Source organism: Hylobates moloch, unplaced genomic scaffold (genome assembly GCF_009828535.3).
Source record: "Hylobates moloch isolate HMO894 unplaced genomic scaffold, HMol_V3 SCAFFOLD_13, whole genome shotgun sequence".
NCBI lineage: Eukaryota > Metazoa > Chordata > Mammalia > Primates > Hylobatidae > Hylobates > Hylobates moloch.
In genome coordinates, this window is record NW_026652288.1 from 41,996,018 (window position 1) to 42,018,735 (window position 22,718).

Genomic DNA, 22,718 nt, shown 5'->3' on the forward strand with positions numbered 1-22,718 from the left:
ACTAATCATACCAGCCACAGTTTCCCATTCTGCCCTCTCTCCAGGGCTGCCTCATACTATGTTAGTTAGAAATAACACAAAAAATATGGTATTTCTCCACCTTAGAGTCTTTCTTTTTCTTTCCAGGTCCCTAGACATGGAGTGTTCATTATAGTTTGGCACCTCTAACTTTCTGGGCATATTTGTTTATTAGAGCTGGTATTTATTAAGCACTTGCTATATGCTAGGTGCTGTGTTAAATACTCTAAATAAATTTATAATATGAGTAGTATTATGTCCATTTTACCTATGGAGAAACCAAGATCCAAATTAAATCTATCAAGGGTCACACATCTGGAAAATGGTAGAGTGTGAGCTCAAGTTTATGCTGGTGTGGCTCCAAATCCTGTACTCATCCTTATAAACCATATTCCAGGTAGCTTTGTTTTGTTCACTGGCGAAAGATTGAAGTGTCAACCCAAGCCAACAATCTTGTAAATACAATCTATGGTTCACATGGAAAATAAGTAAATAAATGTATGTGTGAATGTGTCTTAGTCCATTCTGTGTTGCCATAATAGAATACCACAGATCAAGTAATTTATAAAGAAAACTAATTTATTTCTCACAGTTCTGGAGGCTGGGAAGTTTAAGGTCAAAGCACCTGCATCTGGCAAGGGCCTTCTTGCTGAGTCATAACATGATGGAAGGCTTCACATAGTGAAAGAGCATGAGAGAGAGCAAGATGGATGGGGGTCAAACTCATTATTTTATCGGGAACCCATTTCCATAATGACTAACCCATTCCCAAGATAACAGCATTCATCCATTCATGAGAGCAGAGCCCTCATGACTTAATCACCTCTTAAATGTCCTGCCTCTCAATACTGTTGAGTTGGGGATTAGGTTTCCAACACATGAACTGCGGGTGACACATTTAAACAATAATAATATGGATATAGCCCATGGCCACTACTGGAGAAACAATTCAAAGTCTACGTGTGTAGATCTGAGTTCTAGAGTGAGACCAGAAGCACATCCCTCTTTCTGTAAAAACTTGGGCCTTAGAAAGAGTGTGGATCCCCAAGGTACAGGCAAAACAAAAGCAAGCTTTGGGGCTGCGTCTTGTCCTCTCCGGACTTAGGAAGAAAGAAGAAAAAATTTAGCAGCTGGGGGTAAAGGGTTAGGTTTCTCACCCCCAGACTAATAGTACAATAGCAGTACCTGCACATGGTGGAATGGGAGAAGGAGTTGTTCCAGCACCCTGTGGGTCCCCAAGGAAAGTGAGAAGACTCCATCAGTCCTCATTCTGTCAGAGGAGTAGCTCTTCTTTCAGCAAGTCTGAGCAGGTACAACAGCAGTCGTAGGTTCAGAATCTGTGCTCTATTGCTCCAGCCTGCCCTGGGAAGACCTCTATTATGGGGTAGCTAGTATTTCTCTGACTTTCATCAAGACCAGTTAGGTATTTAAGGTCTTGGATTCCCAGGCACAAATCACATACCTATCTTTTAAAAATATGTAGTTAAAAGCCAATCTCATCTTTTTATCCCAAACATATAATTGACACTTAAATTCAAGTTGTGTCATAATCGGATTGCATCAGACAGCTTTGTAAATAGCCTTAAAAGTTTTAACTAATTTGGAGAGCAATCTAATGACAAAGGTAAGGCAAGTAGCATTATAGAATGGTTTCTGTTTGGTGGAGCTGAAGCCATAAAGGGTATTTTTCCCAGGAACCAGGAACCCTGCTAACTCCAAGCCACTTTTAGTGATAAATTAACCACCTCATCTTTGTATGTACAGTACGACATATATCTACTTTTATTTATATTTGATTGGAACCAATGGAATCAGATATTATCTAGCTTACTATCCACTGGCACTGTTCAGGGGTCACCTTGAAATATTTGTAGCAAGTAAAAGTTCGAGAGTGTGGGCCCAGGTATAAGAAACACAATATTATGTCCCTTTACTTTGCTTCTATTATGCAGAAAAACAATCTGTCAATTTGTGGTTCCCAACTTCCTCCTAGGATTGTATCTAGGATTGTTACTGTATCTCTCATGTACATATAATGCAGGGCACATGGTAAGTCTTCGATAAATGGTTTCTGTGAAAGAAAAAATAAAATTCAGTTCACATCATGACAGCCTTCTTTCTCTCCTTGTCAAATAGGAAGTGAGGGAGTATTATAAGACATAGGTCATATTTACAAAAATAAGGTTAAATTAAATTTTTTTGGAAACTATTTTCAGGATTGCATGATCCCTTGAAGTCATAAGTACTCTCAGATATCACAAAACCATGACTAGGACATGCCAATCTCATACAAGGAAGCCCTTCTCAGTGAAAGGCAAGGAATACTGGCCCAACGTGTTGAACAAACATTGCCTGATATGCAGTCACAGCTTGGCATCCCACCTCCAATCACTGCTTGGCTCCACAACAAATGTCAATAGCTTTGTTATAAGAAAGCTGACAGCAATAAGATTTTAGATAAATATGTTGAAAGATTAAACCTAAATGTATGATTTAATAGTGATACGCTAGTTTGCAATTATCCATGCTAATAGGGAAATAGTTTGCCAAATAATATTCAGATACAATTGAAAAAAGCCTTATTTTAGTTGTTTGTTATTACCTCCTTCCCTTCAAACATTTGTAAGTGCTACTAACAAGGAAAAAAATTAACAAATTTTGACTTTTACCTCCATCTCCTTCTTTTCTCCTCTGATGAAAATGTTCACAAGCAATAAAACAGATCACACTAAAAGAAAATAAGAGGCAAGAAGCAGAAAACATGAGGAGCCAGACTAGATTCCTAGACCCAGAAAAAGGCAACACTGGCAATGATAGCAACGTGTCATAACTGGCCAATTCACTCACAGAGAAAAGAGAACATGGCACTAGAAGCTCAGTGATGCTAAAATTTTAGGAAGCAGCTGTTTTTACTCTATCCTTTATATTTTGATCCATGGAGGGCGCTCGCACTGGCTCTCTCTCTCTCTCTCCCTCCCTCCCTCCCTCCCTCCTCCTGAGGGTTTCTTGGTAGCTAAACTTTGCATTAATGGTTCTCCTTATTTTTCATAATAATAGCCCAGCTGAGCAGGAAAGAAAATCCAATCATAGTTGCTTTTCTAACAATGTCAATGGGCTCAATCTTTAACCAGCTGTTTTTGGTTCTCACGGAGCAGTGAATTAAACCAATACCTGTAGGACTTGACCCATTTCCCATTACCATTTGAGGGAAGTTTTCTACCATTTCTTCTTTTCACGAACACAGCCTCTTATATAGCCAGTTTCCCTGACCAGAAAGCATTTCTTTATCCCCTCTTAGCCTGGATTTTCATCTGTACTGATTCTGACAAGGATTTTCAATTTACTAAATGAAACATTTCCAAAATATTCACTGAAAAGAGGAAGATAGTCCGTTAAAGGGAACTCACAAAACTACGGGACTCATGGGACAAGTCACGAGTGGCATCTTGAGCTTTCTTGGGCCCCAGGTCATTTCAGTCGCTAAGGCTGATGCATAAGATGCAGAGAGAAATACGGGCCATGTGATAAACTAAAAAGCAAAACTAGTGATCCATGTAATATGGCTCATGCTTTACAATGGAATGAAACTCACAGGCCCTTTAAGTTGGAAACATCTGATGAGACATTGCTTCTAGGTGTTTTGTGGATTTTAGAATTCTGAAAGTGTGTGGCAAGTGTGTGTGTGACCTTAAGCTATACGTGTCTCGTTTGTGATGACTTATTCTAAAAATGCAGGGCCTTTACGTTTGAACAGTAAGTGCAGCTAGTGGCTTAAAAAAGCAAAGGCCATTATTTTATATAACTTCTTTTTAAGAACATGTGAAGGGGGCTATTTGGAGAATACAGTCTGAGCAATCCTAATGACTCAGTTGTGCCGATTTAAACGACGTAAGTTTTCAAAGTTTGTATTTCCTATTTTTAAACATTTTTCTACATTTAACTTCAATTATTACTTGTAATATGTATCTGCATGCTAAAAAAACCAGCACTTTAAGAAGTCAAACAATGTTTACAGCACTCAGAAGACTCTCTAAAGTATCCCATTGGTTTGTTTTTCAAACACAATAAATTTATATAATTACTGGGGTGTATGTGTATGTTGATATTCAAATAACATATCTTCCTACTAAACATGCATTTGTTGGCCGGGCACGGTGGCTCACGCTTGTAATCCCAGCACTTTGGGAGGCCGAGGCGGGCGGATCACGAGGTCAGGAGATCGAGACCACGGTGAAACCCCGTCTCTACTAAAAATACAAAAAAATTAGCCGGGCGTGGTGGCGGGCGCCTGTAGTCCCAGCTACTCGGAGAGGCTGAGGCAGGAGAATGGCGTGAACGCGGTAGGCGGAGCTTGCAGTGAGCCGAGATCGCACCACTGCACTCCAGCCTGGGCGACAGAGCGAGACTCGGTCTCAAAAAAAAGAAAAAAAAGAAAAAAAAAAACATGCATTTGTTTCTCTAAATTTTATACCTGAACATAGGACCCGGAAAGCAAATGACTCAGTTTCATCTTTTAGATATTCCTGCCTGGTACCAGTGTTACTGTTGGATAAATGTTTACTGACTGCTGAAACTAAAGCCAGCATTGCAGGTGTGTGTCACTCTAGGAGATCTGCTTTTGCATATTGCTTTCACTTAAAGAGAACACTATTCCTTCAAGCAGGTAAAGAAGTTACTCTCTTTCCCGTGATTATTTCACAGTTACAGTCAGGTAGGTTGTCTTGCTTTAAGCTGTGTTTCAATGAATTTTTAAACCGTTTCTCTCCTCCCTGGCTTTCAATGCCTTAAACTAGTGACAGGCCCAGTGGGGAAGAAATCTGGGGACAAACTACACTAATGGATGACTGCATGCCTTTACTTTAAGTGCTGAAATAAATAAATGACTTCAAAGAGAATACAGACAGGGAGGAAAAGGATAGGGCAGGAAAAGAGAAGGAAATGGGGGTAAAGGGCATAGGGAAATGTGAGTGAGTGGCACATGGCTCCTGACATGGAACTAGGGTACTCCATCTAATCCAAAAAAGTTCATAAAGCACTTTCACATGCATCATTCCACAGTTATTAGATGATGTATAGAATATCTTGATTTCAGAGATGAGAAAGAGGATTCAGAGAGGTTGAATATCTGCCCAAGGTCACACAGCTAGTATGCAAATAGTAGAGCTGGCACATAACCTTCAACATCATCATTGTCATCATCACTGTCATCATCTTCACGCCAGATTATCATGTTTTCCTCTGAGCATATGGCCAACCCCTATACCATCCGTTTGCCCAGTGTTTGCAGACACCACAATTAAACAAATATATTTAAGTGCTGCTTAATAAAAGGTGAATGTTATTGAGGGGAAGGAGAAACTTTGTAAATATAGGGCAAAATGTCATTATTTTCTGAACTATAAATTGTTTATATGAGCCACAAGCTCTGATGGATAAGGCACTAACATTTTGAAATCTCTCACAATGTGTATGTAGATTGTCATTATATAAAATAACAACAATAAAAATGATGTAGCATTACAGTGTGTAAGGCCCCATTTATGTCCTTTGCATTCTATGAGGAAAGAACTATGACTATCTTTGTTTTACAGATGAGGAAACTGAGGCATATAAATTTCAGTTACTTGCACAGAGTTATACAGCTGTTAAGCAGTAACATCTGAAAGCATCCTGGCTCTGAGTCCTCTCTGAACTATATAATTTTATGTATTACTTTCAAAAGAAAGTAATTCTAGGTGATTATATTATCAGCTCAATCATTTTAAGTACCTGTATCTATGTTATTATAAATTCATTCCATTCTACACTATATTCTTGACATTTTTTAACTGGTAATTCTTGACAGGGAAACCATTTCCTTTATGATACTTAAAATATTTGTTGTATACATTTTTTTCAATCATTAAAGTAAATAATAACCCTGGTGTAAAAAAGAAACTAAAACATTACATAAATACATAAAAGAGACAGTTACAGTTCTTTGTAAATTTAGCTCCCTTCCACCACCATAATTACCATTCACATCATCAACTCACTTTAAACCATCTCAGTTATAATTAACTCACTTAAATCCTAAACTTTCAGCAATGCGTATTTACAGTTCTCAGCTAATTGTATCCACTTAAAGCTTTCCAGCAATGACAGCAGGTAAGCAACCCCAGATAAATGCAGACTGTGTGATGAGCATTTCACCAAAGCTTATTTATCCTCAGCCATCGGCCTGCCCAGAGGTCCCCTTCTGGGGTCCGGGTCAAAATCAGCACAGCTGTGCCAGGTAACTTCTGGTGGTGGCTTCAACTATACTGAGAGGAGAGGGAAAGCAGGCCAACTGAGAGGAGCTACGTGGAGCAAGGAGACAGGAGAGGGAGAAAGGAACACAGCAGGCAGACCAAGAGACAATGCTTTCATGATCTTCAAAGCAAATTGAGAAATCCATTTTCTCTTCGTTGCTGGGAAACTGGCTCCAAAGACAATTCTAGAGGAGAGACTCCCAAAATATTTGGGTGAGGTTAAATTCATCCAAAACATACTAATTATCACCGACTATATGCCAGGTACTGTGTTAGCTACTAGGGACAGAAAGATGAGCCAGCTAGATGTATTTGCTGACTTGTGGTGCTTACAATACAACAGGGAAGACAGCTATTGAATAGTCACAAAATATAATGTAAAATTGAAACTGGCATCATTGTTAAGAAGGAAAGTGATGCAGTGATATTTTGAAAAGGATCTCATGTGGATGACTAAGTTGCTGTGTGCTGTGGGTAGGGGGGAAAGTTACCCATTATTTTCAAGACAAACTTCATTCAATCGTTTACATGACTCAGTAAACGAAATAGAGAGTGGTGCTCTTGTTATGCATGCTGTCCACTTGCAGAAAACACACCAGACCTGTGAAAGACTTGATTTTATAGATTCCAGGCCAAAAGCAATGCTGGGTACCTTTGAATTTGCCCACTTTTCAGCTGTCTTTTTGATATTGATAAATAGCAATTCAGAGAGGGATCAAAGGGTGGAAAATGCATGGCAAATGAGATTTGGATCAGGCAGTTTAAAAGACTGATATGTTTTGCATAACATCAAAGATCAAAATTACACTTCTGGCACTGAAATGACAGTTCAAGGAAGTAGTTGCTGCTAGAAAAACAAAAGGACTAACAATCTGACTTCCAGGGCTTAGATCTCATAGAGGAAAATTTATGGAAAGGAAGACAGCAAAATAGCCAGCAGATTAGCTTCCCAAAACAGCATCAAGGGATGTTATCTGTCCCCTAAAGAAAAACCTTTTCAACAATAACCGTAAGAGTCTACCCATGACTGCTCGCCTCATTCGCTATATGGAAAAATAAGATTAATGTATTAATAATCTTAAAAGATGATGATATGATATTCAAATAAGCCTGTGAATGATTAATTCACTGGCTGTTTACATTCACTTGAATTCACTACAGAGAGTTTTCAACTGTGCAGAATATAGGTTTTTCCATTTGTACTTTAATTGGCATTTGTAGGCATTTTGGTTTTTAAAAGTTGGCATCAAGTTGTTGGATGGAACAATAGCCTGAAATTTCAAAATTTTCTATAGGAAAGTCTGCTTTTTCTTATGCCTGAGGTTTCTAAAACTTCACATCATTGGGTTTTTTCTTAGAAGAGCTTCCACAGCTTTCCTTAGACTTTCACCTGGTGTCATGACCCAAAATAATGTAGAATCACAGACAATATCATGTATAACTTTTGGAACTTTTCTCAGAGATGTAATCTCTTGTAGTTTAAAGTTTTCTTTTTGCATAGGCATATAGAAGTACATTTTCCCATGCTTGTATATGTATGTATATGCATATTAGAATGTTATAAATGTCTGAGTAACTGTGTATGTCTAGGTGGGTACATGCATCTACATACAGATATAAGCATGAATAAATTTAAAATAAATGTAGAAATGTATGTCTTATAAATTTTCTCACTACCAACAGGTAACCCCAATAATTGTAAACTCTTTGACAGTGGGAACTACCTTCCATTTGTCTATTATAAACATTTTGCCCAGCATACAGTAGGTGCTCAATAAAGTAATTGTTACAATAAAGTGAGTTACCCAGTACACCCAGTCTAAAGCAATATATCCAAGGAAAAAAATGGAGTTCATTCATGACCCTTTGACTATGATATCAGAAATACATGAGAATCCAGGGTGTATTGTTTGTTTTTGGAGGTTTTAACACTGAACTTTATTAAAATATATTTATAAAGATATAGTCTGGGCCTTTTTAAAAAATTTCTTTTACTCAACTATATAAAAAATATATTGAGAGGATTAGGAGGTCCGTCATACAGTTTTCACTCCACAGTCCAGCCATTGCTTTTCAATATAGAATTTTACACAAAGAGTTAGTAACAAATAGAAATCATTCACAAGATTTGACTGGGGAGTGGGAAGAAAGAAACCCTTAATGGGGAATATTTTCTGCAAAGAAAGATCTTTGCCCATATTTCAGAATATCCCCAGCCCTCTTCCTGGTTGCTTCCTCTTGCTTCTTCTTTTCTTTTCTCCTTCAACTGCTTCCCTCTTGTCTTTCCACCTTGGACTCCTTTTCTTCATCTAGATACCCATGAGCATTAGAAATAAAATGTAAACACATCCAACCTAGTATATTAAATTCATACCAAAGTTTTGGATTGAAAAAAAAACTATAATTGCATACTTGGAAGAGAACTTAAATTTCTCATTTATTCTTCTCACTTAACAGATGAGAAGACTGAGTGTCAGGCATTACCAACCATTATTCAACTAAAGGAATAACAGCAGAAGTTTTAAAATAATCTAAAATGATTATTTTTCCATGATATTTGCATCAATTTGATAAATTAACCAACCACTAAGTGCTGATTGATCCTCTGATAATTATATAAGTTCTTACATGTGACAGATATAAGTTTGCTGGAGCTCAAGGAGAAAGAGATTGGCTGGGTGCAGTGGCTTATGCCTGTAATCTTAGCACTTTAGGAGACCGAGGTGGGTGGCTCAGTTGAGCCCAAGAGTTCAAGACCAGCCTGGGCAATATGGCAAAACCCTATCTCTACAAAAAATACACACACAAAAAAAATCAGCCAGGCTTGGTGGCATGTGCTTGTAGTTCCTGCTGCTCAGGAGGCTGAGGTGGGAGGATTACCTGAGCTGAGCCCGGGAGGTCCAGACTGCAGTGAGCCATGATTATGCCACTGTACTCCAGCCTAAGCTTCCGAATGAGACCCCCATCTCAAAAAAAAAAAAAAAAATAGGAAGAAAGAATTTTAAAAAAGAATAAGAAGAAAGAAATCACAGGCTGAGTAGTCAGAGAAGATGGACTGGAGGCAGCAGGAGAGACTGAGAAGGCAACACTGTCAGCTTCGTAAGGGTAGGACTGTGCTTCTCACCTTCACTTACCAGAGTGAATAGCTCATTTTCCAGCATGCAGTGTACTTTCAATACATGTTGGTTGAATGAATAAGCAGAAAATGAGATTAAGCATGAAAAAACCAATATGATCTAAGTTACAGAGATGGGAATATGCATGATATTTAGGAGAATTAAAAATAAATCAGTCTAGCACAGACGGCTTGAATAAGAAGTAGTGGGAGGTAAGCTGGAAAACTTGGTGCCCTTCTCTGAACTTCCCCAGCATCCTCAGCTCACTTCTATTACACCTTCACCACATTGCACTGTGAATGTTGTTTTGCTTATCTGTCTCCCCCTCCAAAAGGTGTAAACTCTGTTTTGAGGGCAAGAACCATGATCTCCATCATGGAGATCTCCAGGATCTCAATTTATATTATCTTGCATAATGCTCACAAAGATGGCACACCTTGATGTCAGACTAAGTAGCCTGGTTGTCATCTTGAAGGCAATGGATAATCAATTAATATATTTGAGTGGGAGCCTAATGTTATCTAAATGATGAGGTTTGACATGTTAATGTCCTAGCACAGGTAAGAGTTGGGATGTGAAAATGGTAGTGGGAGTGAACAGAAATGGGCCTAGATATGCAAAAGATACTGCATGTAATCCCAGATACACATTGTAATGGACACCATGCTCCAAAAAACACTAACATTCTTACTGTATTGATTCATTTCCAATTACCTACATTACAAAAATATCTTATCCACGTTGAGTATATAATAATCTTGGCTCTTACCTTTCACCATCTAGACCTTTTACTTCCCAGAGTACTGTTATCTAGGGCATATTTACACCATGTTCCATCATATCTTTAAAAAGTCTGATAATAAAAAGTCATCACAATTTTATTCAGAGGAAAAAAGAACCTTATGTCTTAACCTTGTAATTTTCATTGATTCTGTCAACAAAAGCATCAACAAACAATAGGAAAACAGATCAAATCAGGTCACCAGACCTTATTGTAGAATGGGAAAACAATGTTCTCGCATTAACTCACCTTAAAATGTTGATATAGAAATAAAAGCATGCTATTTTAAGACAGTAATTAGACACAGATCATGAATATCTAAAACTTTTAAAAAGAAACTTAACTAGAATGGGTTTTTAAGGATCTACACAATAACTTCTTTGCCCCAACAAGAAGCATTTCCATGGACACAACACTTGGTTCTAGAGCTGATCAAATATAAACACAGTTATCAAGGTTTAGGGAAGAAGTGATGTAAAACCATCAACTTTGCTTTATATACATTCTACTTACCAAGGATAACATGTTCTTAGTAAGTCTAGTCTTATCAAGTACTGAGAATAAACAGCCTTTCTAGGGAATCTATCTGTTAATAAGTCAATATTTACCAAGCATTTATGATGTGCCAGGGACTGAGTTAAACATGGCTTTATCCAATTATATTTAATCCATAGAACAACTAAATGAAGTAAACATTATTACCCTCCATTTTATAGGTGAAAAATGAAGCAAATCAAGTGACTTGTCCAAGGTCATACCCTGTAGCCAATGGAAAAAACATGGAATAGTGAGAAAGGATATGAGCCTTAAGAATCCAAAAACCTGAGTTGAAATAATGGTTCTTCTCATTAACAGCAGTGGAAACTTGGATGATTCACTCACTCTCTGCATCTTGGCTTTTCATCTAAAACTTGCAGGCAGTATGTGTAATAATTAGACTATGAACCCTGGAGCCAGACTGCCTGGGTCTGAACTCAAGTACTACCACTTACTGGCTTGTGATCTTAGACAAGCTACTTACCTCCATACTTTAATTTCCTTGCCTAAAAAATGTGGATGATGATGATGGTATTATTAAGAACTACCTCATAGGAGTGTTATATGGAGTATATGAATTAATAAAATGCTTACAACTATGCCTGGCACATAGTAAATATGTGTGTGTGCGTGTGTGTGTGTGTGTGTGTGTGTGTGTTGGCTAGTACAATAATTATGACCTACCCCCCAGGATTGTTACAAAAAACACAAAAGAAATATGTGAGACCACCAAGTTCATAGTAATATTCATTAAATATGAATCACAAAGGTTAACAGTTTAAAATTCAATGACAATGAGACCAAGAGATAATAAAAGACATTAATAAAAGCTATGCTGCCATCACCCTTTTATAGAAATTGTCAAATGTCTGTAGGCACATGGTTCTGGGTGAGACAATGCCCAAAAAAGCTGACTGAGCTTCTCCAGGCCATGGTAAGAAGTCTGCTTTTGTCAGTGGCACTGGTTTTTTTATTCTAAAGGCAGTGTCGGCTCACCCTCGCATTTGCACACAGAGTAGAGATGCTCAAAGTTTCACATAGGTATGGACAGACAACTACAAGCATCTGGTTCCTTCTGAGCCTCCAGGATCCAAATGTTGCCTCAATTGCAAAAACATTTCTAACACATGGGAGAATTCAGCTCCAGAAAGCTTCTACAGGAGAATTAAGAATAGGATCCCTGCATCTTGTAGGTGGCATTTGTGTTCAGCCGCTATTAATAGAGGTTCAGAAAACTGGCTTAAGCAAATTACTAGTAAGAAATTCAAAAGCTAACCATCCAGGGCTGGTACTGGAGTGTCATTAAGTCATTAGGGGTTAATCTGTTCAGCCATTCTAAATGTAGAGAGAAACACTATGATTGTTGAGATCTGTTAATGAGAAGACCCCAGGCCCCAGATTCAACCACCTTCAGTCCTTAAATTTTGGTTTATTCACTTAGGTGAGGTTACAAGAGTTCATGTCAAAATGGAGCTTTAAATCTCTCCTAAGTTTGTTCCACTAGGACAATTTCTTCCTATCTAGACCCTGAACATTCAATAAGAACAAGCTTGTATAATCAAGAGACCTGCCAGGACTTGTAGCTGACAGACTCCTCTTGCTGTAGCTCTTTGGAAGTTGGCTTAAATTTAGTAACAAAGCTTCAGTAGTGACCATGCTAGGGTCTAGGGTCTAGAATTTAATAGTGCAGTAAGAGTTCCATTTATTCATCACAAACTACTGTGTCCTGCGCTTTAGAAGCTTTAGTTCTAATATCTGATGCTTGCAACAACATTGTAAGGCAGGAAATCTTCATCCCATTTTTTAAATAAGTGAAGAAATTGAGACTTGGATTAAACGAGGTGTCCAAAATGACAATGCAAATAAAAGCTAAGATTATGATTCAAATCCAGTCATTATCTAGGTTGAGTAAACTGTGTGTGGGGAAGGTACAAACTTCTAGGCAGACTAGCAGTATGTCACTCCTTGCCTTCCCAGCTGGACCTCTGCTGTCAGAAAGCTAATCCCACCTCGGAATTCTCATTCATATCCTAACCTGAAGGGTGATATTGTATTGAACCCCTAACCTCAGTAGGGAAGCCACCAGGTTCAGGAGGCCAAAGAAGAGACCCAGAGCTAGTAAACGAGACATGGGGTTTTATCAGAGGCTAACATATAGGGGAGAGGGTCCAGTGGCAACAGGCTGATCAGGAAAACTGCAACTGCCTGTAAACATCATGCAGTTTATAGCATTTTCACTTAACACCTCCCCCTAACGACCTCCACCTGGCATTCCTCATTTAACTGAAAACTCAGGGCTTCAATCTCCTGTATGGCCCATGTTCCATGGGATGGGATGGGGCTCAGATGTTTATCGTAGATAAGGGATGAATCTCCAGGTTGGCCACTCCCATATTCCCTAGGTTAGAAAACATGTTCAGGTGCATCTGCCATACAGAGTAATTCTAAGGGTATGCTTAAATTATTGCTATCAGGTGCAGTTACCCTACAGGTGTGTCTAGGGCAGACCCAGTATTGTTGCAAGCATTTTGCTCATTTATTTTTTATTTGTTTGTGTTTATCTAACACAATATGCTTATGAAAGCAAGTCTGTTGGCACTAAATCCATATGCTTTCCTCAGCTCCAAATATTCCCCAAATCAATCCATTTAGTTCATATTAAAACACAGACAAACCTTTAGTCAAGTGAGAAGTCTGCTAACTACAAAAAATCACTAATAGTATCGGGGTTTCGATGTCACCAAAGGAAGACCAAGACTGGCCTCCCCAGAAGTTAAGGCAATCGAACCAGAGGTGGCTGCGGAAGCTGGTGGGGCTGAGCCAGGAACCCAGCCTGGCAAGAGTCTTGGGCCTTCCAAGCCTGCCTAGCTTCACACTGAATAATTACAAGCAACGGGAGTACGTTAGGGCTTGGACAAGTATCACCACTGAACAATTTGGTAGGAATAACAGGAAGCAACCAGATGTGAAGCCTTGACAATCCAATGGCAGGGAAGAAACAGGGTGATGGGCAGGGTCAGGAACCCCTCTGTGGTGGGAACAGTTTAAACGGATGATCTATATAAAGAATAAAAGAGTCAGATGCAACAGAGAAAGCACTGTCCTGACATAGCAGCCTGAATCACTTTCCAAGGGTGAGTTGTGCCCATTGCACCATGTTGACAGATCACTCATGATTTGCCTTGGTACCACCATCCAGGGATGGACCTTGTGCTGGGTTGTTCTAAAGCCAATTTGATCAAGCTACAAACTACATTTTCCATATTTCCTGCCCTGTATGCTTCCAGGTTACCATTGACTAAAAGAACTTGGGATTTGGGAGACAGAAATAAAGTAGCATCTATTATTTTCCAAAGGTCTTTGCAGTCACATAGCATGACAGACTGATGCAGAGGTGCCTGTCTGCATCAGAGGATCCAGTTTGCTCACACTCTCCTCTGCTCCCTATCCAACTCTTCTTCATGACTGCTGGCACTACTGCTTAACAGAGGCCCCATGCCCACCACCAGAAGCCCACCTACAGACCCACAGAGGAGGTAGCTACATAAAATCAACACCTCCCATAGATTTCCCCCATGAACTTTCCCCTTGTGTTCCCACTTCAGGAACAGGATGTCCTTGACTGCTCTGTACATCCTGTCTTGTCCACCTGCACCAGGGTTTCAGGAAGACTGATTACCCCTTTAATTCTGATCTCCAACTCCTTCTGGACCCTTGCTTCCCCAGCTCTTCCCACAATTGTGTAAGGTCTTTGATTCCATATACTCGTGGTAATTGTGCTTCCTCAACTAATAAAGTAATTTCTACTCTAAATGGGACCTTGTTCATCTAGGAAGTAGTGATTTCTCCTTTGGTCCAGGAAGCTCCCTTGTCTATCTTAGCATTCCTCCTATATCCATAGAGAGGAAGAGAAATGAAGAAGGCTGAAAAGAAGCTTAATTCCCTAAGCCAATGAGGTGGATAGTTTCTGGCCCTTCCTCTAGTATGCACAGAACTCTCATGATAGCATGTCCTACGTTTATTTCACCTCCTCCTTTACCCAAAGAGCAATTGGGTCTCCTGAATCTTCAGTGCAGGATGAGCAAACTCTGCCTTAATTTGCTCTGGCAAGCAAGAAAGAGCATGGCACCAGCAAGTGGCATAATGGCAAAGGACAGTGTTAGAATAAGAAGGAAACATATAGTGTATTTTTCCAGACTTATGGCAAGTAACATTAATCCAATTAAGGCTAAGTTAAACAAAACTGGTAACTATTTCATTCAATTATCAAGTCCAATGATGAGTCCCATTTGAAGCACAGCTGGATCTGGAGGTCCTGTTTCTGACCATTTCCTGAAACTGTTTCTCTAAGAGAAGTGGCTTCATTCTCAAGCCAGCCATCTCCCAGTTGTAAAAAAAAAAAAAAAAGAAAGACAAAGATGGTGTGGATATACATTCTACAAGTTAACTACAAAAAGGAAGAATTCAGCTAGCTTTGGCATAAATATACAAAGAATGACTTTGATCTGGGTTAGGTCCAGTTCCCGGAACATTCATCATGGCCAGCAGAAGTGGGATTATAACTGAGTCCATGTACTACATTTTCCAGAATAAAGCTATGCTTCCATAGCAAAGAGACTTTAAAAAATAATAACTCAATGGCTTCAAGAAAATAGAGGTATACTTTTCTCTCATGTTATAACCTGAGGTGATATTCCATAACAGTAAGGGCTCTGCTCCATGGAGTCATTCAGAAATCTAGGTTTCTTCTACTTTGTCTTCCTATCAGCCCCTAGTGTCTGTGTGATTGAACCTGGAGGAAAGCAAATTCATGCTCCAGCTTCTAGGAAAGAAAATAGAGCACCAACGAAGCATTTCTGTTGTCTTCAGGCCTCAGCCTAGAATTTGTATACATTACTTTTGCTCACTGTCCATTGGTCCAACCTTAGTCACATGGCCGATGCTAAATGCAAGGTAATTGGGAAAATATAGTCTAGCTATGTGCCCAGGTAAAAAAAAAAAAAAAAGGAGTATGCACAATAACAGTCTCCACACCATGGACCCAACTCTGTGGCTAAGAAGAGGTGACAAATGTCACATCCAACCCATGTAGAATGAATTCCCCATGGAAAGGAGGATTCAGATACCAGAAAACAGGTAACAGATGACATTCAAGCAAAAATAACAGATGTCCTCTACAGATAAGTACAGAGTGGTACATTCAAGGACATGTTGAAGTCAAGCATGGTCAAAAGAGCAGGTCTCAGAATCAAGCACTCTCTAGCCAACCAGAGCAGTATTTCTGAGAGTGTGTGTTTCAGAACACCTCAGTAGTATGTAATGTAGGGGAGGAAAAATAATTTTATCTCTACCCTTCATAGTTGTTAGTTGGGATGGATCCCTGTAACAAAAGGCAGACTAATTAGAAAAATAAACAAGTTTAATAACACGTATACCTCATATATACCTGGGAGACAACCCAAAGAAATAAGTAAATCTCAAAGGCATGGTTTTGAGTTCAGGCTTAAATACCATCATCTGCTGAAACAAAGAAAGGAGGGTGTGGGAAAAGGGTAGTTACGGAGTGATGCCCAGGAAAAGCACAGTAAACAAAGGTGTATTAGTCTGTTCTTATGCTGCTAATAAAGACATACCCGAGACTGGGTAATTTATAAAGGAAAGAGGTTTAAGGAACTCACAGTTCCACATGGCTGGAGAGACCTCACAATCATGGCAGAAGATGAAGGAAGAACAAAGGGACTTCTTACACAACAGTGGGCAAGGGAACTTGTGCAGGGGAACTCCCATTTATAAAACTATCAGATCTCATGAGACTTATTCACTACCATGAGAACAGCACAGGAAAGATCTGCCCCCATGGTGCAATTATCTCCCATGGGGTCCCTCCCATGACACATGGGAATTGTGGGAGCTACAATTCAAGATGAGATTTGGGTGGAGTCACAGCTAAACCATATCAAAGGGTAAGGGTAGTTATGCAGATTTAAGTCAGTGCCTTCATCATTGATGAGTCTCCAGCAATTTAGTCATCCTTTTCTTGGTAGAGATAGAGCGACATCCTTACTGATAGGATTTCCTTTACAAATATAAATTTCCCTTATGAAAGGACAACTTCTACTCTGTTTTCAGAGCTTCCCCTGTGTCTGCAGTTTCTCAAATTAATCAGCTCAAAATAACCTTCATGCCAAACAGAAATATTTTGAGGTGGCATATTTTGGTCTCCTACAGTATCTTCCTGCATATTTTTGACATATTTTTGGTCTCCTGCAGTAACTTAATGTTATTCTTTTAAAAGAGACTTGTGGTCAATTAAGCTTGGAAAACACAGGGTTAATCGAAATAAAGCAAGTCCTTTTGCTACAGTCGTTTTCAGTTTTTAACACAATAATCTCCAAGTTTGCAACTTGTGCCAAGCTCATGTAATGTCATTAAAGCATTAAGGCATTAAGACTATTGCCAGCAGAACAAGACTGCAAGAAAGTCTGCCCTAGAGCAAGAGACAGACAAGTTTCAGGGCTGCAAAGTGGTGGGCAGGGTCACCACTACTGGGTTGGGCTAGGACAGACACAGCAGGGTGATGACTGGAGCCAGCCACAGAGGTGAGGATGAGATCAGCTAAGCCACTGTCAATAGTGAGGGGCCAGAGACAGAATTCTGAGTGATACTTGAGCAGTGACGCAGTGGATGCCAATTCATAACAAAATTCCCTCTTAGGTTAAGCTTCACTGGTGAAAGATAAACTCTGGTCTCAAATCTCGTGAATCCCATTCTTTAAAACTGTGCTGTCCAATACAATGGCCACAAGCCACTGTCCACTGTGAGATTATTTAATAGGAAATCATTAAATGCTACTGATCATTTGCAATGAAGTTACTGCAGATTGACAAATTGAATTTATGTAAATGCATTAAAATTTTAAAAAACTGAAGCAGCGTAAAATATTTTTCTGTTAAACACAAATGTGTTTTGGTAGGTCTGCATTTCTCTTTAATCATTGAAAAATTAACGTCTGAATTGAGTTGTGCTCTAAGTGTACAACACACACCAGATTTCAAAGACTTAATATAAAAAGAGTGTGAAATATCTCATTAATAATTTTTATATTGATCACATTCTGAAATAATATTTTGAATATGTCGGTTTCAGTAAAATTATTAAAATTAATTTATTGATTTATTTTAACAACTTTTTAATGTGGCTACCAGAAAATTTCAAGTTTCATGTGTGGTTCATATTACATTTACATTGGACAGTGCTGCCCTGATCTTGTAAGATCAATTCCCCAAAGCAGGTCCTGTTTCCCCAGATCAGTGATGATGTCCTCAGATGCCCTCCAGATTCTTGTTACAAAGCAATCACAACTAATGAACAGACTTAAGGTAAAAGTTTAAAAAAAAGAAAAAACAATTAGAAAATCCATTAATTTGCATATTTCTGAACTTGAATCATTTGTCTGAACCCATCCTTCCTTTGCCTGCCTCATACAAATTACTACCTGTCAACAAAAGGAAATGTGTTTGAACTTTAGAGGAATGCGTAGAATTCCCATGCTGTGTCTTTTCTAATGATAAGACAAGATCAAACAAATTTTCACCCCAAAAAAAGACAGTTAAATCAAGATCTAAGAAACGTATTAAGTTAAAAAGTGATTGCCCTTCAAGCTAAATCTCCAAACAGCACTTTAATTCTTTTGTTGGATTCTATATTCAGACATCAGCCACATTTCAAAACAAAGAAATCAAGGAGATTGGAAGGGTCTATTCTGTATAAACTTTGTGAGCCTGACATAGTAAAATCAACCAGTATATATTGAGAAACTGTTCTACGCCAACACTTAGGGACTTTCAGGGGTAAGCACCTCCCCTGTGCTGATGCCCATATTTGTACCCATGTTTGTAGGACATGACTCTTCTACTCCCTAACCCTGGCTGACAGGATGGGGGGGTCTGTATCTTACCAAAGCTGGACAATCAGAATCTCTTCTTGGAATTTAGAACTGGAACACAGAAACTAGACTGCACTTAGTTTCTGATGAGTGTTTGAGTTAGGAGATCTGGAAATGCAGAGGGTGGGACCAACATGTGCAGGCCAGAGCACAGTAAGATAATCTACAGTAAGACCCAGGAAAAATAAAGTTGATGTACCAATAGGAGCAGAGCCAAGAGATCAACTCTTCTGAAAAAAACAAAGCAAGTAACTTTGGATTCAAATTTTCTGGGTCCTGGATCCAGTACCAAATGACATATCTCTATAATTACTACTCTACAGTTATTAGAGATACCTTCAGGCATTCAGTACATTCCCCACTGTTTTGTTTCTGACCTAAGCTGGTTTGAATGAGTTTCTGTTCTGACAACAAAGTGATTCCCCTCTTTATTCAACCAGGCACTGGTACTCCTTGTCCATTATGAGATTATTTAATAAGAGATTAATAAATGAAGTTAATTACAAGGAATTAATGATAAAATATAGTACCCTGATAGAAAAGGGCTAAAGGCAGATTATCTAGAATGGATATTTTAAGTTAAATTTAAACAAATATATGTGGTAGTCATAAATTCCTATTACTACATTAGAAAGAGGAGATACCAAAAGCAAGAGGAAGAAAATAAAAGGGGAAAACAAGGCAGCTCCTGACTTTTAAGTTCTTTCCTTCAGCAGTGTCTACTCTTCCCCTTTTCGTTTTTACAAAATCCTCCAACAAAAGATAAGCTGGGTAAGGATCCAAAAAGTGGGAATGTACAAATTAGCAACTCATTTCTAAGCATCTTATAGGAACTCAACATTATATAAGGTTGTTGGGGAATCAGCAGAAAAAAAAGCATTGATCCTTATGTGCAGAGATCTACAACTACAATCTAGTTAACAAGATAACACCAGCACCAGAGTCATCACACGGACATAGAAAATTGAGGTGATTGCCTTATGCCTGAGTCCCAGAAAAGATGGGTGTGCCGCATGGTATTCAAGTATTCAAGAGAAATACATGCCACAAGCAGAATCAGATCCACAGCCAAATGGAATACATAGACTATCTTCTAGGGGGAGACAAACTCATAGTAAGGAAGGTAATACTGAGCATTAAGTCTGAAGAGCAAGTTAGAAAAAAGAGAAAGCATGTGTCTTTAGAGTACAATGATTTATAATCCGTTGGGTACATACCCAGTAATGGGATTGCTGGGTCAAATGACATTTCTGGTTCTAGATCCTTGAGGAATCACCACACTGTCTTCCACAATGGTTGAACTAATTTACACTCCCACCAACAGTGTAAAAGGGTTCCTATTTCTCCACATTCTCTCCAGTATCCGTTGTTTCCTGACTTTTAGTGATTGCCATTCTAACTGGCGTGAGATGGTATCTCGTTGTGGTTTTGATTTGCATTTCTGTAATGACAAATGATGATGAGCTTTTTTTCATGTTTGTTGGCTGCATAAATGTCTTTTTTTTTTGTACGTACATACTTTTATTTTTACATTGTAGAGGAAATTACTACCTTTTTACAGCATATAAATGAACATAGGTATAAGCCAGCAAGAAGAAATAGCATATATCTAATGAAAAGAATCAGAATTTCTCAAACACAATAAATACCTACATCCTACTTTTTGGGAACCAAATGGCAACTATATATATATAACAAAGTAAGTGCTGCTGTATCAGCGGTACCAAAAACACCTTCTTTGGGAATTGTAAATAAGTATCATCCAGCACAGAGATGCTAAATAAAAGAGCTGGAAGACTAAATAAATAGGGAAGTCACTCTACCCACTTTCCTGTTTCCATCTTTTAGGAATTCAAGTTTATTCAAAATTTTGATATATAATCCTGTGTCTATGATCTCTTCAATAATTTTGGAATGGTAGTTTTAGACAAATTTAAGGCTCAAGCTCCTTCTGAATTTCCCAAAGTGTTTTTGCACTCTTTTTCATATGGGCCTCCTCTTCAGGGGTCAGCTTTATCTTGATAAGGTCGGTAATACTCTTCTCTCCAAGGAAGGAATACTGAGGAATACTTCTTCATTTATTCCATAGAGGCCCTTAATTATGGTGGAAAGTGGATGTGTTCTCCTAAGATTCTTCAAAATGCTTTCTGTTAAATCAGCTACAGATAGGCCAATGGTCCACGAAGTAGAACTTTTCATTTTAATAATCTCATAGGCACTAGCAATCACTTCTTTGTGGACATTTTTCCATTGCTCCGGATCTTTATCAGTTCCTGTATCAGAGTTCAGATCCTTCAAAAGGACACCAGCTATGTTCACTCCACTCCACACAGGAACACTTGAGTCTCCATGCTCTCTGAGGATCCATCCACGGCAGCTTTCAGAGTGGATACCAAGTTTTGTCCAATGAAGAATCGAAAACGAACAGTATCCAGATTACAGCCGCTTCCAATAACACGGTTTTTGGGAAATGCACTCAACTTCCAGGCTACTTAAGTTACGGTATCTACTGGATTGGAAACAATAATTAGTTTGCAGAGGGGGCTGTGCTGGACAATACTGGAAATCATTAACTTGAAGATGGCCATATTTCGCTGGACTAAATTAAGGCACATTTCTCCCTTTTCTTGGCGTGCACCTGCTGTGATAATCACTAGATCGGGGTTTGCTGTGACAAGGTAATCTTTGCTACAAACAATATTTGGCATTTTCATGAAAGGGCTGCCATGTTGAAGATCCACTGTCTCACCTTTCAGTTTGCCTTCATCAAGATCCACAAAGGCAAGTTCATCACTCAAGCCTTTTAATAAGATGCTGATAGCGCAGGCCATGCCCACTGATCCAGTTCCTATGACGGAGACCTTTCTGTGATGAAAGGGCTCCCCGGAAGTGAGGCGCTCAATAAGCTCACTCTTCACAGTCGCCATCTTGCTCACGGGGGTGAAGAGCCAGGTGCCCTTGAGCAGCAAGCACGCTGCCTGACGGGGACACAGGGCCATCCCCAGGCACAGAAAATTCGCTCCCGCCGAGTTCACTCTCTGGCTGGCCCACACAACAGGCACAGTCCAACTCATAGCTGGCTCACTCAAGAAGTGGAGGGAGAGAATGGAAAAAAGCTGCTGACCAGAACGTCGAGACGCCAAGAGAGCCGTTGGCAGCACCTTCAGCCCTCTATGGCGGGTGCATGCGACCTGCCCCCTGGCCCTCTACTGCGGCTGCGCGGGCCTTGCCAGCACCTCCAACGCGTGCTTTCCGTGGGTGCTCAGACTAAGGCAGTGAAGGGCTGCTTCTCTAGCAAGTGATTTCTGGAGTTAGTTTTACAAAGAGTATTCTCATCAATAGTTGACATGCTTAAGAGGCTAACCTAGATCCCTGGAATTACTAGTTTTCTATTTTTAGTATGAATGTCAAGGAAAAATGCTTCTATTAACTACAGATGAAAATCAGGTTACATCTTCTGAACTGTAACCCTGCCGGGAAGGATAGGGCACTGTGCTTTGCGTACTGGTGGCTGCCTGCACCCTCTCCCGGTGTCCCAGAAGTGGGTTCCTGCCTTCTGGTGTATGGCGCTGGAGGCCTATTTATAAAGGATCCCACTGCCTTGGTGCCATTCCTGGCCAGGACCCACATTGGGACAGTCAGCAGGAGCTTGAGCGGGGTAGGGGCCGGCTGGGAGTCACTCCAGCACTAAAAACTCACCAGGCGAGAATGCTACTCCTTTCTCATGCCGTAGGAAAGCCTTTGATTGTGGGTCCCGAAGAAAAACGACTTCTCGGGTAGAAAGTTGGTGATGTAGCCTTCAATTAAAATGAGGATATCTCTTACATGTCACTGTGAACTCCTAAAGCTTTCCAGACTGAGAAGCTAATCACACCAACCCCACACCATGCATACAGTGAGCCCCAGCCCAGAGCTCGAGAGGCAAGAGAAGACCCGCTTTCCGGTAATGCAGTCGTGGCCATACTTGCCTTATTGAACCATTCAGGACTTTTCTTTTTAGCCAATGATAATGTAATAAATCCAGCTAGCAT

General features: G+C 39.5%; 1 pseudogene; it reads right to left on the reverse strand.

Moving 5' to 3' along the window:
• Nucleotides 1-1,769: 1,769 nt before the first annotated feature.
• On the reverse strand, nt 1,770-21,843 carry LOC116480292 (L-lactate dehydrogenase A-like 6B; annotated as a pseudogene).
• Between the last annotated feature and the right edge of the window lie 875 nt (nt 21,844-22,718).